We start from the raw sequence: 16,650 nt of genomic DNA, 5'->3' as shown, positions 1-16,650 counted from the left end.
CACTTTCCTCACTGACCTGAGGAAGGGCTGCTTTCACCTGGAACTGAGAGAAAGTGAGGGCTGGAGGCACGGGAAAAGCTGGCTAGGGCAGAGACGTTCAAACCGAGGAGAGTGTGCTGGCTGCTCAGCCTGAGATAGCAGACATGAAGCTAGCACGAGCGGCATGCCCCAAAAGAAGTGGGCGAGCGAGTTGCCTGCGGAGGCCGGCACCAGAGCAGCTTTGGGCTTTGTTCACTCCTGGTCTGCAATTGCGGATAGTGTGTGAGTGGGCACACATGTTCGCAGACAAAGGGGCTAGGCCAGAGACTGTCATCAGTGGCCTTCTGTGTGGGTTGTAGCCAGAGTTTCCGTGTGGTCCTGGCTCCCTGACCAACAGCACGGGATGTGCACAAGGGCCATGATCCCTAGGCCTTGACCTGTCCAGGCAGGGCACCTCCGCCAGCCAATACAGGTTACAAAGCACATTCCTGCAGAGCAGACCTGCAGAAGTGGTGGGGGCTGGGCACTGGGTGGGCCACACAAGCAGCTTGCTGTTGGCTACCTAACAAGGCACAAGGGAGAGGCCTGTGGAGATCAGACCCTTGGAGCACTGAGGCAAACAAGACATACCTGTGGTCCCTTAGAAAGGAGCCTGACCAGAAGTCAGCTCACTGCCATGCCTGCTTATGCTGGCAGCTCTGGTTGAAAAAGGTTTACCCAGAACTGTGCTGGGAGCACACCAGGAGGAGGGACTTGGCAGTTCTTAGGGCCTTTTGCTCTGTAGGCAGTGGCTGGGGCAATTTCCCACCAGCTGATACAAGTTACAAAGTGCATTCCTGCAGAGTAGACTTCAGAGAGCACTGTAGAAGTTGGGCAGGTTGGGCTGTGGCTTCCCAAACAGGGCATAAAGGAGAAGCTTGTGGAGATCAGACCTGTGGAGCACTGAGGCAAGCTAGACATACCCAGGGACCCTTAGAAAAAAGCCTGACCAGAAGTCAGCTCACTGCCATGCCTGCTTATACTGGTGGCTCTGGTTGACAAATCCTTACCCAGAGCTGTGCTTTGAGAGGACCTGGAGGAGGGACTTTGTAGCTTTTGGAGCCTCTTTCTCTGCAGGCAGTGGCTGGGGCATCTTCCCACCAGCCAAAACAGGTTATAGAAAGACAACTGAAAAGCAATCAGCTCCCAGCCCTGCCTGCTTATGCTGGCAGCTCTGGCTGGCAAAGCCTTACCCAGAACTATGCTTTGAGAAGGGCTAAAGTGGGGACTAGGCAGCCCTTAGAGCAGGGGTCCCCAAACTTTTTACACAGGGGGCCAGTTCACTGTCCCTCTGACCATTGAAGGACCAAACTATAAAAAAACTATGAACAAATCCCTATGCACACAGCACATATCTTATTTTAAAGTAAAAAAATAAAATGGGAACAAATACAATATTTAAAATAAAGAACAAGTAAATTTAAATCAACAAACTGACCAGTATTTCAATGGGAACTACGCTCCTCTCACTGACCCTAATGAAAGAGGTGCCCCTTCTGGAAATGTGGCAGGGGCCAGATAAATGGCCTCAGGGGGCCACATGTGGTCTGCAGGCTGTAGTTTGGGGACCCCTGCCTTAGAACCTCTTGCTCTGCAAGTAGTGTCTGGAGTAACTTCACAGCTGGGTCCCCAGGCTGCTGGTTCAAGAAGGAGAGACCTGGGGAGAGGCAGCAGGAAAATGAACTCTCCCATTGTTGGAGCTTGCAAACACTAACAATCCCTGCCTACCAATGGGACTGGGGCTTAACTTATGCCATCGCCATAACAGCACATCAACTGCAAATCTCTGCTCAAAAGTGCCACAGGGGCAAAACCAAGGGTACAGCACCACCAGCCAAAAAGAAAAAGGAAAAAGAAGATAACCTCTTAAAACCAGGAAAAAAACCACATTTTTTATAACTTTTTCCCATTTTTTTCTTGTATTTTTCATCTTTTTTTTTTCCACCTTGGTCATTTTATCCTCTTTCCATTTTATTCTTTCCTTTTCATTTTGAACTTCATTACCCATAGATGTTACACTTTCATTCTTGTTTTTTTCTATGAGGATTACATTCCAAAAACCTTAACTCTTTTTTGTTTTGATTTGGTTTTTTTGTTTGTTATTTATTTCTCTTCTTGTTTCTTCTTTTCTCTTTTACTTTTTCTCTCATTCGATTTTTATTCACAAACAAATTATTTTATTCTCGATTTAATTTTTTTCTTTGTGGCATTTTGTGTGTTTTTTACTTTGTTTTGTTATCTCTCTGTCATTTACCCCCAACACTGGCTCTCCATTCTATGTAGTTTTTGTTCCACTTGACACAATAGAATTTTCATTTTTCACTGTATTTTTTCAATTTTTTTCTTTTTCTTTTTTCTCTTTCACCTTTTCTCTCATTCAATGATCACTTACAAATTATTTTATTCTTCATTCAAATTCTTTCTTGTGGCATTTTGTGTCTTTTTACTTCATTTTTTATATCTTTGTCATTCCCCCAAACTCAGGCACATCATTCTATGTAGTTTTTGTTCCACTTAGCACAATAGAATTTTCACTTTTTCACTGTATTTTCACAATTTTTTTATTATCTCTTATTAGTGTTATTAACAATACCACTCTCAAATGCCATTAATGAAAAATAAATCAAATATCATGGATACAAAAGACAGAGATCTAGCTCAGATAGATCAGAAAAAAATCTAAAAAAATTTCAATTGCTTGGAAACCTTGAAGTTAAATGACAGGGAATTTAAAATTGAAGATCTAAAAGTACTCAGGGAAATACAAGAAAGCACAGAGAGGATGACGTCAGAGTAATGGTGGGGTAGGAAGCGATACCGATAAATCTCCCCCAAAACTCAACAAGATCTTCAACCAGAAACAGAAAAACCTATACTTGGAGCCTCCAGAAGCTTCGCAATACACCCAAAGGTATGGTCGAGTGAAAAATTGGCTAAATATATAACCAAACCCCGAAGGAAATAGGGAGTAATAAATGCTCCACCTTCCTCACTAACCTAAACAGGGCGGCTTTCTCTGGCAACTGTGAATATAGAAACTGAGGCGGGCAAAGGGAGTGAATAGATCCAGGCCGCGGCACAAATGGCTGAACCAGGCTGTGGCACGGAGATCCAAGCCGAGGAAAAACTGATCCTGTGGCAACCCGGGCAATACAAGCTAACACTCGCGCCAAACCCAAACAAAGAAAGACAAGTGGGCTGGCCATTTTACACGGTCCCCTGGTTGGCGAGCGTGCAGTTAGTGGGCGAGAGATTTCTTCCTAGGCCCCGAGAGTGGGTGCCCGTGTTGCCCCACGGAGAGGCAGGTTCAGAGGCCTTTCTGTGGGCCGAGGGCAGAGTCTCTGGGCAGCCCCAGCGCCCTGGGAAAGCCACGCACGGGAGGGAGTGAGAACTAATTCCAACGGTGGAGATTTTCCATGCTGGAGGGGTTTCACTCAGAGGGAAACGCGGCCGGCCTCATATCCTGGTCTGCGCGTGCAGATAGTGAATGAGAGATTCCTCCGAGTGCCTCGGCAGTGCGCACCCGTGTTATCGCACAGAGGGGCAGAGTCAGGGGCCTTTGTGTGGGCCAAAGCAGAATCTCGGGCCGCCCAAGCGCCTTGCAAAAGCCGTGCACGGGGACGGAGCGAGACTCAATTCCAACGCTGCAACTTTTCCCTGCGGTTGGGGATTTCACTCAGAGCGTGAGACTGCTGGCCGGATATCCTGGTCTGTGCTCACAACCAGTGAGTGAGAGTTTCCTCCAAGTGCCCCGGAAGTGGGCGCGCGCCTGTGTTACCGGACAGGGTGGCAGACAGAGCCAGAGGTCTATGAGTGGGCGGAAAGCTTGCCTGATTATGCTAGCAGATCTGACTGACTGAGCCTTACCCAGAGCCCTGTGCTGAGTGGAAATAGAGTGGGGAGTTGCCAGTTCTTTGAGCCTCTTACTATCCAGGCAGAGGCAGCAGCAACCCCATAGCTGGATTATCAGGCTACTAATTGAGGAAGGAAAGACTAGGAGAAAGGCTCCAGGAACACGAACTCTCTCACTGTCGGAGCCTATAAATGCTAATGAGCCTCGACTGCCAACGAGACTAAAGCACAATACATGACATTGCCATAGAGATTTATCAACTGCAAACCTCTACCTGAGCGTGCCAAAGGGGCAGAACCCGGGGTACAGAGTCACCTACCAGGAAGAGGGAGAGAAAAGAAAAAGCAAGAAGATAACCTCTCAAAATCAAGAATAATCTGCAGACTTTATAACTATCCCATTTTATTATATTTGTTCATTTGTTTCTCTTATTTCATTCTTGATACTTTTTTTCCTCCTCCAATTTGGCCGATTAACTCTGCCGGTCTTACTCTCTCCTCTCTTTGAACTACACTACCCATAAGTGTTACATCTCCCATTATCTTTTCTCTTCTCTTCCTTTCTCTCTATGAGGGTTGAACTCCAAAACCATTAACTCTCTCTCTCTCTCTCTCTCTCTCTCTCCTTTCTTTTTTCTTCTTTTAGTGGTTCCCTCTTTTTTTCTCTCTCTCTCTTTCTTTTCTCCCTCTATATTAGTTTCTTCCTTTCTCCTTTACATCTCCTCTCATTCAAACCTCAATAACAAACAAATTATCTTATCTGGGACTCAAACTTATGTTTGTGGCATTTTGGGGGGTTTTTACTTCACCTTTTTAACTCACTAGCAGTGCTCCCATCCCTGGCTCTCCATTTTATCTAGTTCTTGTTCCACTAAATACAATAGTAATTTTTTAATTTATCCCCCCATTTTTCCATTTTCCTCTTATTCCTCTCATCATAACTCTTAGACAACCAACACCTAAAAGCAAATCATTTTATTCTTGACCCCAATTTTTTCCTTATTTGCTTTTTGTGGGTCCATACCCCCTTCCTTTTTCTTTCTTTTTTGCCCCTTTATTACTTTTCCCCAATTCAGGCCCTCCATCACAGGCATTGTTTGTTATAATTCACAGTTCACCACAAGATTTTCTCAAGAAAGAGGCGAGAGGAGAGGAAAAAAGGAGGGGGGGAATAATTTCCTTTTTTAAAAATTTTTATTTTATTTTATTTTTCTTTATTTCATTATTAATTTTTTAAAAAAAAAAACAACTCTTTTCGATTTTTTTAATTATTTTTTTAACTTTTTATTCTTTATTAAATCTCATTAATACTATCAACAAAACCACCCTCAGATGCCATTAAGGAAGAGAAAATCAAATATCATGGATACAAAAGAAAGAGAGGTAACACAGCTAGATGAAGAAAAATCTATGGAGAAAAAATTTAATATATTGGAAAACTTGGAGCTAAATGACAGAGAATTCAAGATAGAAATCCTAAATATCCTCCAAGATATACAAGAAAACACAGAAAGGCAATTTAGGGAGCTCAGAAAACAACTCAATGAACACAAAGAATATATGTCCAGGAAAATTGAAACTATAAAAACAAATCAAACAGACATGAAAAACTCAATTCACGAGCTGAAAAATGAAGTAACAAGCTTAGCTAATAGAACAGGTCAGATAGAAGAGAGGATTAGTGAAATAAAAGACAAGCAACTTGAGGCACAACAGAGAGAAGAAAGAGACTCAAAAATTTAAAAAAATGAGATAGCCCTACAAGAATTATCTGACTCCATCAAAAAGAATAACATAAGAATAATAGGTATATCAGAGGGAGAAGAGAGAGAAAATGGAATGGAGAACATACTCAAACAAATAATAGATGAGAACTTCCCAAGCCTGTGGAAAGAACTAAAGCCTCAAGTTCAAGAAGCAAACAGAACTCCGAATTTTCTTAACCCCAACAAACCTACTCCAAGGCATATCATAATGAAATTGACACAAACCAACAGCAAAGAAAAAATTCTCAAGTCAGCCAGGGAAAAGAAGAATACAACATATAAAGGAAGGCCCATTAGATTATCATCAGATTTCTCAGCAGATACTCTACAAGCTAGAAGAGAGTGGACCCCAATATTTAAAGTCCTGAAAGAGAGGAACTTTCAGCCATGAATACTATACCCATCAAAGCTATCCTTCAAATATGAAGGAGAAATAAAAACATTCACAGATACAGAAAAGATGAGGGAATTTATCATCAGAAAACCCCCACTCCAGGAATTACTAAAGGAGGTTCTCCAATCAGATACAAAGAACAAAAAAAAAAACAGAGCCACAAGTAAAAGCTCCAAGAAGAACACAATAAAACCAAATTTAAACTGTGACAACAATAAGAAAGAGGGGGAGAAGATGGAGATTAACAGTAGCAAAGGACGACGGAGTGCAAAAGTACTCACAAAATAGTTCGCTACAATAAACAGGGTAGGGACCCTTTTCATTACTCAAAGGTAACCACCATTGAAAAAACCACCACAGAAGCACATGAGATAAAAAAGATAGCAACAGAGGAAAGATGTATGGAATACAACCAAATAAAAACAAAAGATAGAAAAACAAAAGAGAAGCATCAAACAAGACACAAAACTAACAGAAAGCAAGATATAAAATGGCAATAGGGAACTCACACGTATCAATAATTACACTAAATGTAAACGGATTAAACTCACCAATAAAAAGGCACAGATTAGCAGAATGGATTAAAAAAAATCCAACTGTATGCTGCCTACAGGAAACTCATCTAAGTAACAAGGATAAAAACAAATTCAAAGTGAAAGGCTGGAAAACAATACTCCAAGCAAATAACATCCAAAAAAAAGCAGGTGTAGCAATACTCATATCGGATAATGCTGACTACAAGACAGGAAAAATACTCAGAGACAAAAATGGCCATTTCATAATGGCTAAGGGGACACTGAATCAAGAAGACATAACAATTCTTAATATATATGCACCAAACCAAGGAGCACCAAAATATATAAGACAGCTACTTATTGATCTTAAAACAAAAACTGACAAAAACACAATCATACTTGGAGACCTCAATACACCGCTGACGGCTCTAGATCGGACATGCAAACAGAGAATCAACAAAGACATAGTGGCCTTAAACAAAACACTAGAGCACCTGAATATGATAGACATCTACAGGACATTTCATCCCAAAGTGACTGAGTATACATTTTTCTCCAGTGTACATGGATCATTCTCAAGAATTGACCATATGTTGGGCCACAAAAACAACATCAGCAAATTCAGAAAAATTGAAGTTGTACCAAGCATATTTTCTGATCATAAAGCCTTGAAACTAGAATTCAACTGCAAAAAAGAGGAAAAAAATCCCACAAAAATGTGGAAACTAAACAACATACTTTTAAAAAATGAATGGGCCAAAGAAGAAATAAGTGCAGAGATCAAAAGATATATACAGACTAATGAAAATGACAATACGACATATCAGAATCTATGGGATGCAGCAAAAGCAGTAATAAGAGGGAAGTTCATATCACTTCAGGCATATATGAACAAACAAGAGAGAGCCCAAGTGAACCACTTAACTTCACACCTTAAGTAACTAGAAAAAGAAGAACAAAGACAACCCAAAACCAGCCGAAGAAAGGAGATAATAAAAATCAGAGCAGAAATAAATGAATTAGAGAACAGAAAAACTATAGAAAAAATTAATAGAACAAGGAGCTGGTTCTTTGAAAAGATCAACAAAATTGACAAACCTTTGACAAGACTTACCAAGGATAAAAGAGAAAGAACTCATATAAACAAAATCCAAAATGAAAGAGGAGAAATCACCACGGACACCGTAGATATACAAAGATTTATTGTAGAATACTATGAAAAACTTTATGCCACTAAATTCAACAACCTAGAAGAAATGGATAAATTCCTTGAACAATACAACCTTCCTAGACTGAGTCAAGAAGAAATAGAAAGCCTAAACAGACCTATCAGTAGAGAAGAAATAGAAAAAAACAATAAAAACCTCCCCAAAAATAAAAGTCCAGGCCCTGACGGCTATACAAGCGAATTTTATCAAACATTCAAAGAAGACTTGGTTCCTATTCTACTCAAAGTCTTCCAAAAAATTGAAGAAGAAGCAATACTTCCAAACACATTTTATGAGGCCAACATAACCCTCATACCAAAACCAGGCAAGGATGGCACAAAAAAAGAAAACTACAGACCAATATCTCTAATGAATGCAGATGCTAAAATACTAAACAAAATACTAGCAAATCGAATACAACAACATATTAAAAAAATAATACATCATGATCAAGTGGGATTCATCCCAGAATCTCAAGGATGGTTCAACATACGTAAAACGGTTAATGTAATACACCATATCAACAAAACAAAGAACAAAAACCACATGATCTTATCAATAGACACAGAAAAGGCTTTCGATAAAATACAACACAATGTTATGTTTAAGAGTCTCAGCAAAATGGGTATAGAAGGAAAATATCTCAACATGATAAAGGCCATATATGATAAACCATCAGCTAACATCATATTAAATGGCACTAAACTGAAGGCTTTCCCCCTTAAATCAGGAACAAGACAGGGTTGTCCACTCTCTCCACTCTTATTTAATGTGGTACTAGAGGTTCTAGCCAGAGCAATCAGACAAGACAAAGAAATAAAAGGCATCCATATCGGAAAAGAAGAAGTAAAGGTATTACTTTTTGCAGATGATATGATCCTATACATCGAAAACCCCAAAGAATCCACAAAAAGACTACTAGAAACAATAAGCCAATACAGTAAGGTCACAGGATACAAAATTAACATACACAAGTCAATAGCCTTTCTATATGCCAACAATGAAACAACTGAGAATGAACTCAAAAGAATAATCCCCTTCACGATAGCAACAAAAAAAATAAAATACTTAGGAATAAACATAACAAAAAATGTAAAGGACTTATATAATGAAAACTATAAACCATTGTTAAGGGAAATCGAAAAAGATATAATGAGATGGAAGAATATACCTTGTTCTTGGCTAGGAAGAATAAATATAATCAAGATGGCTATATTACCCAAAGCAATATACAAATTTAATGCAATTCCCATCAAACTTCCAATGACGTTTTTTAAAGAACTAGAGCAAAAAATCATCAGATTTTTATGGAACTATAAAAAACCCTGAATAGCCAAAGCAATCCTAAAGAAAAAGAATGAAGCTGGGGGCATTACAATACCTGACTTCAAACTATATTATAGGGCCATGACAATCAAAACAGCATGGTATTGGCATAAAAATAGACAATCAGACCAATGGAACAGAATAGAAAGTCCAGAAATAAAACCACATATATATAGTCAAATAATTTTTGATAAAGGGGCCAACAACACACAATGGAGAAAAGAAAGCCTCTTCAACAAATGGTGCTGGGGAAACTGGAAAGCCACATGCAAAAGAATGAAACTGGACTACAGTCTCTCCCCCTGTACAAAAATTAACTCAAAATGGATCAAAGACCTAAACATAAGACCTGAAACAATTAAGTACATAGAAGAAGACATAGGTACTCAACTCATGGACCTGGGTTTTAAAGAGCATTTTATGAATTTGACTCCACAGGCAAGAGAAGTGAAGGCAAAAATTAATGAATGGGACTACATCAGACTAAGAAGTCTTTGCTCAGCAAGAGAAACTGATAACAAAATAAACAGAAAGCCAACTAAATGGGAAATGATATTTTCAAACAACAGCTCAGATAAAGGCCTAATATCCAAAATATACAAAGAACTCATAAAACTCAACAACAAACAAACAAACAATCCAATAAAAAAATGGGAAGAGGATATGAATAGACACTTCTCCCAGGAAGAAATACAAATGGCCAACAGATATATGAAAAGATGCTCATCTTCTTTAGCTATTAGAGAAATGCAAATCAAAACGGCAATGAGATACCACCTCACACCTGTTCGATTAGCTGTTATTAGCAAGACAGGTAATAGCAAATGTTGGAGATGCTGTGGAGAAAAAGGAACCCTCATACATTGTTGGTGGGAATGTAAAGTAGTACAACCATTATGGAAGAAAGTATGGTGGTTCCTCAAAAAACTGCAAATAGAACTACCTTATGACCCAGCAATCCCTCTACTGGGTATATATCCGAAAAACTCAGAAACATTGATACGTAAAGACACATGCAGCCCATGTTTATTGCAGCATTGTTCACAGTGGCCAGGACATGGAAACAACCAAAAAGCCCCTCAATAGATGACTGGATAAAGAAGATGTGGCACATATACACTATGGAATACTACTCAGCCATAAGAAATGATGACATTGGAATATTTACAGCAAAATAGTGGGATCTTGATAACATGATACGAAGCGAAATAAGTAAATCAGAAAAAACCAGGAACTGTATTATTCCATACATAGGTGGGACATAATAGTGAAACTAAGAGACATTGATAAGAGTGTGGTGGTTACGGGGGGGAGGGGGGAATGGGAGAGGGAAAGGGGGTGGGAAGGGTCACAAAGAAAACAAGATAGAAGGTGACAGAGGACAATCCGACTTTGGGTGGTGGGTATGCAACATAATTGAACAACAAGATAACCTGGACTTGTTATCTTTGAATATATGTATCCTGATTTATTGATGTCATCCCATTAAAAAAATAAAATTATTAAAAAAAAAAAAAAAAGCACAGAAAGGCAATTTAGGGAGCTCAAAAAAAAAAAACAATTCAATGAACAGAAAGAATATAGCACCAAGGAAATTAAAAACTATGAAAATGAACAGAGATGAAAAAATTCAATACATGAACTGAAAAATGAGGCAACAAGCTTAGTTAATAGAACAGGCCAGATAGAGGTGATAATTAGTGACATAGAAAATGGACAACTAGATACATTGCAGAGATAAGAGAAGAGAGACTCATGAATTTAAAAAAATGAGAAGGCCATACAGGAATTGTCTGACTCCATCAGAAAGAGCAACATAAGAGTAATGGGTATATCAGAAGGAGAAGAGAGAGAAAATGGAATGGAGGACATATTCAAACAAATAATAGATGAAAACTTCCCAAACCTGTGGAAAGAATTAGAGCCTCGAATTCAAGAAGCAAACAGAACACCATGTTATCTTAACCTTAACAAACCTACTCCAAGGCACATCATAATAAAATTATCACAAACCAATGACAAAGAAAAAGTTCTCAAGGCAGCCAGGGAAAAGAAGAATACAACATATAAAGGAAGGCCCATTAGATTATCATCAGACTTCTCAGCAGAAACCCTATATGACAGAAAAGAGTGGACCCCAATATTTAAAGTTCGGAAAGAGAGGAACTTCCAGCCAAGAATACTACATCCATCAAAGCTATTCTTCAAATATGAAGGAGAAATAAAAACATTCACAGATACAGAAAAGATGAGGGAATTTATCACCAGAAAACCCCCAGTTCAGGAAATACTAAAGGGGGGTTTCCAAACAGATACAAAATAACAAAACAAAACTACAAGTAAAAGCTCCATCAAAATCACAATCTAAATAGGATTAATCTGTGACAACAAAAACAAAAAAGGGGAGAGAACAAAGATTAACAGTACCAAAGGAGGATGAAGTGCAGAAGCACTCATGAGATAATGTACTACAATGAACACTATATGTATGCTTTCTATTTCTTAATGGTAAACACTCCTAAAAATTACCACAGAAACACATAGCTTAAAAAAGAAGTAACAGAGAAAAGAAGTATAGAATACAGCCAAGCAAAAACAAATGATAGAAAAACAAAAGAGAATAACCAAACAAGATACAAAGCTATCAGAAAGCAATATATAAATGGCAATAGAAAACCCTGAAGTGTCAATAATTACACTAAAAGTAAATGAATTGAATTCACCAGTAAAAAGACACAGAGGAGCAGAATAAATTTTTAAAAATTCAACTGTATGCTACCTTCAAGAAACACATCTAAGCCACAAGGATAAAAACAAATTCAAAGCGAAAGGTTGAAAAATGATTCTCCAAGCAAATATCCAAAAAAAAAAAAAAGCAGGTGTAGTCATACTCATATCTAACAATGCTGACTACAAGACAGTAAAGATAATCAGAGACAACAATGGTCATTTCATAATGATAAAGGAGATATTAAATCAAGAAGACATAACACTTCTTAATATATATACACCAAACCAAGGAGCACCAAAATATATAAGACCGCTACTGACTGACCTAAAAATAAAAATTGAGAAAAATACAATCATACTGGAAAACCTCAATACACTGCTGACAGCTCTAGATCATTCAACCAAACAGAAAATCAATAAAGAAATATCGGCCTTAAATAAAACACTAGAACAATTGGATATGATAGACATCTACAGGACAGTTCATCCCAAAGCTCCAGAGTATATATTTTTCTCTAGTGTACATGGAAAATTCTTAAGAATTGACCATATGTTGGGCCACAAAAATAACATCAACAAATTCAGAAAGACTGAAATTTTACCAAGCATATCTCTGACCATAAAGCTTTGACATTAGAATTCAACTGCAAAAAAGAAGTAAACAAACCCACAAAAATGTGAAAATTAAACAACATACTTTTAAAAAATGAGTGGGTCAAAGAAGAAATAAAGCAGAGTTCAAAAGATACATACAGACAAACAAAAATGACAATACGACATATTAGAATCTCTGGGATGCAGCAAAAGCAGTAATAAGAGAGTGCTCAAGTAAACCACTTAACTTCACATCTTAAGGAACTAGAAAAAGAAAAACAAAGGCAACCCAAAACCAGCAGAAGAAAGAAAATAATAAAAATCAAAACAGAAATAAATAAAATAGAGAATAGAAAAAGAATAGAAAAAAATCAATAAAGCAAGGAGATGGTTCTTTGTGAAGATCAACAAAATTGACAAACCCTTGGCAAGACTCATCAAGGAAAAAGAGAAAAATCTCATATGAACAAAATCCAAAATGAAAGAGGAGAAATCAACACAGAAATCATAGATATACAAAGAATTATTGTAGAATACTATAAAAAGTGTATGCCACCAAGTTTAACAATCTAGAAAAATGGATAAATTCCTAGAACAATACAATCTTCCAAGACTGTCATGAAGAAGCGGAAAGCCTAAACAGACCCATAAGCAGGGAGGAAACAGAAACAACTATCAAAAACTTCCCAAAAAATAAAAGTCCAGGGCCAGATGGCTATACTAGTAAATTCTATCAAACATTCAAAGAAGACTTGGTTCCTATTCTACACAAAGTCTTACAAAAAAACTGAAGAAGAAGTAATAATTCCAAACACAAATGAGTCCAAATAACCCTCATACCAAAACTTGGCAAGAACAACACAAGGAAAGAAAACTACAGAACAATATTTCTAATGAATACAGATGCTGAAATCCTACACAAAATACTTGCCAATCAAATACAACAAAACATTAAAAAAATAGGTCATTATTAATAAGTGGGATTCATCCCAAAATCACAAGGATGATTCAACATACGTAAAACAGTTAACGTAATACACCATATCAAAATAACAAAAACCATATCTCAGGCAAAAGTTTGCGTTTGTAGCTCTGTGTTTATGTACTTTTTGAGGAAAATCTTGTTTGATGCTGCAGCAGTAGTCTGCTCATCACTAACAGCTCCAAGATTTTCGGGAAACTTATCAAAGTGACTGTTCAGGAAGTGAATCTTAATGCTCATGTTACATCCAATGTCGCAGATAGCCAACAGCATCCTTTGAACCAGAAATTCATAGTTTTCTGCTTTTTTGTTGCCAAGGAAGTTCTTTGTAACTGCCACAAAAGACTGTCATGCTGCTATATCCTCCTTACTCATCTTCCTGGCAAATTCTTATTAATGTGTGAGGGTTCGAATTTGAGGTCCATTGAATACACCTGCTTTTATCTTCTTGAAAGACAAGGAAGGAAAAACAGAAATAATATGTTGAAAGCATTCACTTTCTCTATTCAAAGCCTGAACAAACTGCTTCATTAAGCCAAGTTTGATGTGAAGTAGGGGAAAAATGATTCTGTCTTGATTAACTACAGGTTCATTCATAATATTTTGCATCCCTACTTCCAGAGCTTCACATTTCAGCCTTCTGTGTCCCGTGTTTCTCCCAAGCTCGGCTGTCCCACAAACACAGAAAGCAAGGATACTTCATGAAACCTTTCTGTTGTCCTAGCAGGAAATTTACCATTTTAAGATTCACACAAATGATCCAGTTATGCTCCTCATACTTCAGAAAGTCGAGGACAATTCTTATGTCATCTTTACTAAGTCATTCAATTTGGGTTGGCTAAACTGCTGAGGGGTTAATGATTGCTTGGCATCAGAAGAAGATCCTTCAGATTCTACAATCATTTCCTCATGCATCTTTTTTTTTGGAAGAGAAGGTAATCAACATTTTTATTAAAGTATTATAATCCTTTTTTTTGGGGGGGGTGACATCAATAAATCAGGGTACATTTATTCAAAGAAAACATTTCCAGGTTATCTTGTCATTTAGTTCTGTTGCATACCCATCACCCAAAGAGAGATCGTCCTCCGTCACCCGCTATCCAGTTTTCTTTGTACACCTCCCTCTCCCCCTCTCCCTTCTCCCCTCCCCCCACCCTCCGTAATTATCCCACTCCTGTCCATGTCTTTTAGTCTCGTTTTTATGTCCCACCAATGTATGGAATCCTGCAGTTCTTGTTTTTTTCTGATTCACTTATTTCACTCTGCATAATGTTATCAAGATTTCACCATTCTGCTGTAAGTGAACCGATGTCATCATTTCTTCTAGCTGAATAGTTACCATGGTGTATATGTGTCCCATCTTCTTTATCCAGTCTTCTATTTTTTTACAGTGATTAAAAGCCTTTAAGCAAACTCTTGGCCAATACAGCAAGAATCCATAAAAGAGTAGTGTCCTTAACATGTTCACCAAGTCCAAGTTGGCCCCATCACCATGCCAAATTCCTGAAAAATGCAACCCAACCACAGTTCAGTCTGTTAGGAGCTGTCACAGGGGGCCAAAGTCCAGGAAAAGTCCACATCCAGGAAAAGTCCTCATGGCACTGGAATTGCTGTCACCATTCTATACTTTGCAGCTCATGTCCAAGTCCCAATGACCGCTGCTTCTAGCTGGTAATGATTCAGGTAGACTGGAAAAGCCATTTGCAGCATGCGTGGATATGGAACTTTTGTTCTCCTCTGCCTGGAGAGATGAGACCAGGTTGCTCTTCCATGGAGCTCTGCGACTGTGGCATGGTAAAGAGAACCTTGGGATACACTCAGCTGGGTGACAAAGGTAGATCCTAATAGAGGTTGGCAAAAGGGGGAAAGAGAGCTCTAAATTAGGAGTAGGTCCCAGCCTGAAATATGAGTGGGGCATTGAGGTAGGAGGGATAAAGGAAACACTATATATTAAGCAAAGCAGCAGAAAATAGGACTATCAACACCCACAACAGAGATCCTTGAGGAAAGAATAAAAAACCTGATTATTCAGGCAAAACATAGTTAAGTGGCCCTTGTGCAAATGAGATCAGTTTACCTGCTTCTTGGAAGAAATACTCTAGGCTCGTCCACAGTGTCATAGATGGGGCCGACGGCCCTGGGCACCTTCAGCCTTCAGTGGCAAACCCCAGCTTTCTGGACAAGGTTAGGTCATAGGTGGCTGGAGCAGGGCTGGAAGAGACTGAACCCTCCCTTAGAGGAGCGAGGGGGAAGCCTACCTTCCAGTGTCCCTGTATCCTCACAGCAGAGGCATGTAAGCCTGGCAGGCTTTAGCTCAATAACCTTCCTTTCCACTATTGAAGCAGGACCCAGATGGCATCCTATGAGACCCTTTTGGGGCATTGGAGCCTTTAAGCGTGTGTCCTAAAAGCTGGTAGTTCCCATGATCTCTATTGGGCTTTTTCTGCCTCTAAGTATCTTAAAAGCCATGATCAGAAGATCTCACTGAGGGGTTTGAGGATCCCCATCTGCCTATAATAAATCTTTTCCATATATCTGGAGCTATTTGGAAAAAGACAAAACAGTGTTATTAGCTGGATCTAATAAAGAAGGTAGTAGTTTGCAGGCGAAAAAGATTTAGTGTCTCCTGTTCTTCAGCATTCAAAAGAAATGTAAATTTCTTTTTTTTAAGTAAGAAGCATGATATGGTAGACCCGTAGGAATTCCAGATATGACTACCCCCTTTTAGATTTTTTTTTTAAATTGACCTTAAAATGTTTGCTGAGTACACTTTAATAATACCTTAACTTTAAAGATTGTAAGCATGACAGAATACAGTAAATACTTTTGCTCCATATGCAGGAGCATTTTCAGTTTAGCCTGTTTAGGAAATCCAATAATAGAACAATGCATACAGACAATGAGCTATAACATGCTTAGCAGCCTCTCCTGTTTTGACAGAGGTTACTATAGATCTGGAATATGTATCCACTGTAATGTGGACATACGACTGTTTGCCAAATGAAGGTATATGATTAACATCCATCTGCCAAAGTTGTCCTGGTAGAGGTCCTTGAGGGTTAACTTCAAATTAAGGAGCAGTATAGGACCCCTTGGACAGGATTTCCCAATCTGCCGTGCTACTTCCCGAGAAAGTTTAAACTGTTTACACCGGGCTGCAGCATTCTGGTGATGAATAGTATGAGACTGACTTGCTCGGTCTGACATGGTTGCTCCATATAATTTTCTTTTGGGTAGCTTGATCAACAAGGGCATTCCTAGGCCC

Source organism: Saccopteryx leptura, chromosome 10 (genome assembly GCF_036850995.1).
Source record: "Saccopteryx leptura isolate mSacLep1 chromosome 10, mSacLep1_pri_phased_curated, whole genome shotgun sequence".
Lineage (NCBI taxonomy): Eukaryota > Metazoa > Chordata > Mammalia > Chiroptera > Emballonuridae > Saccopteryx > Saccopteryx leptura.
The sequence above is the reverse complement of the archived record's forward strand: the minus strand, read 5'-3'. Positions refer to the sequence as shown.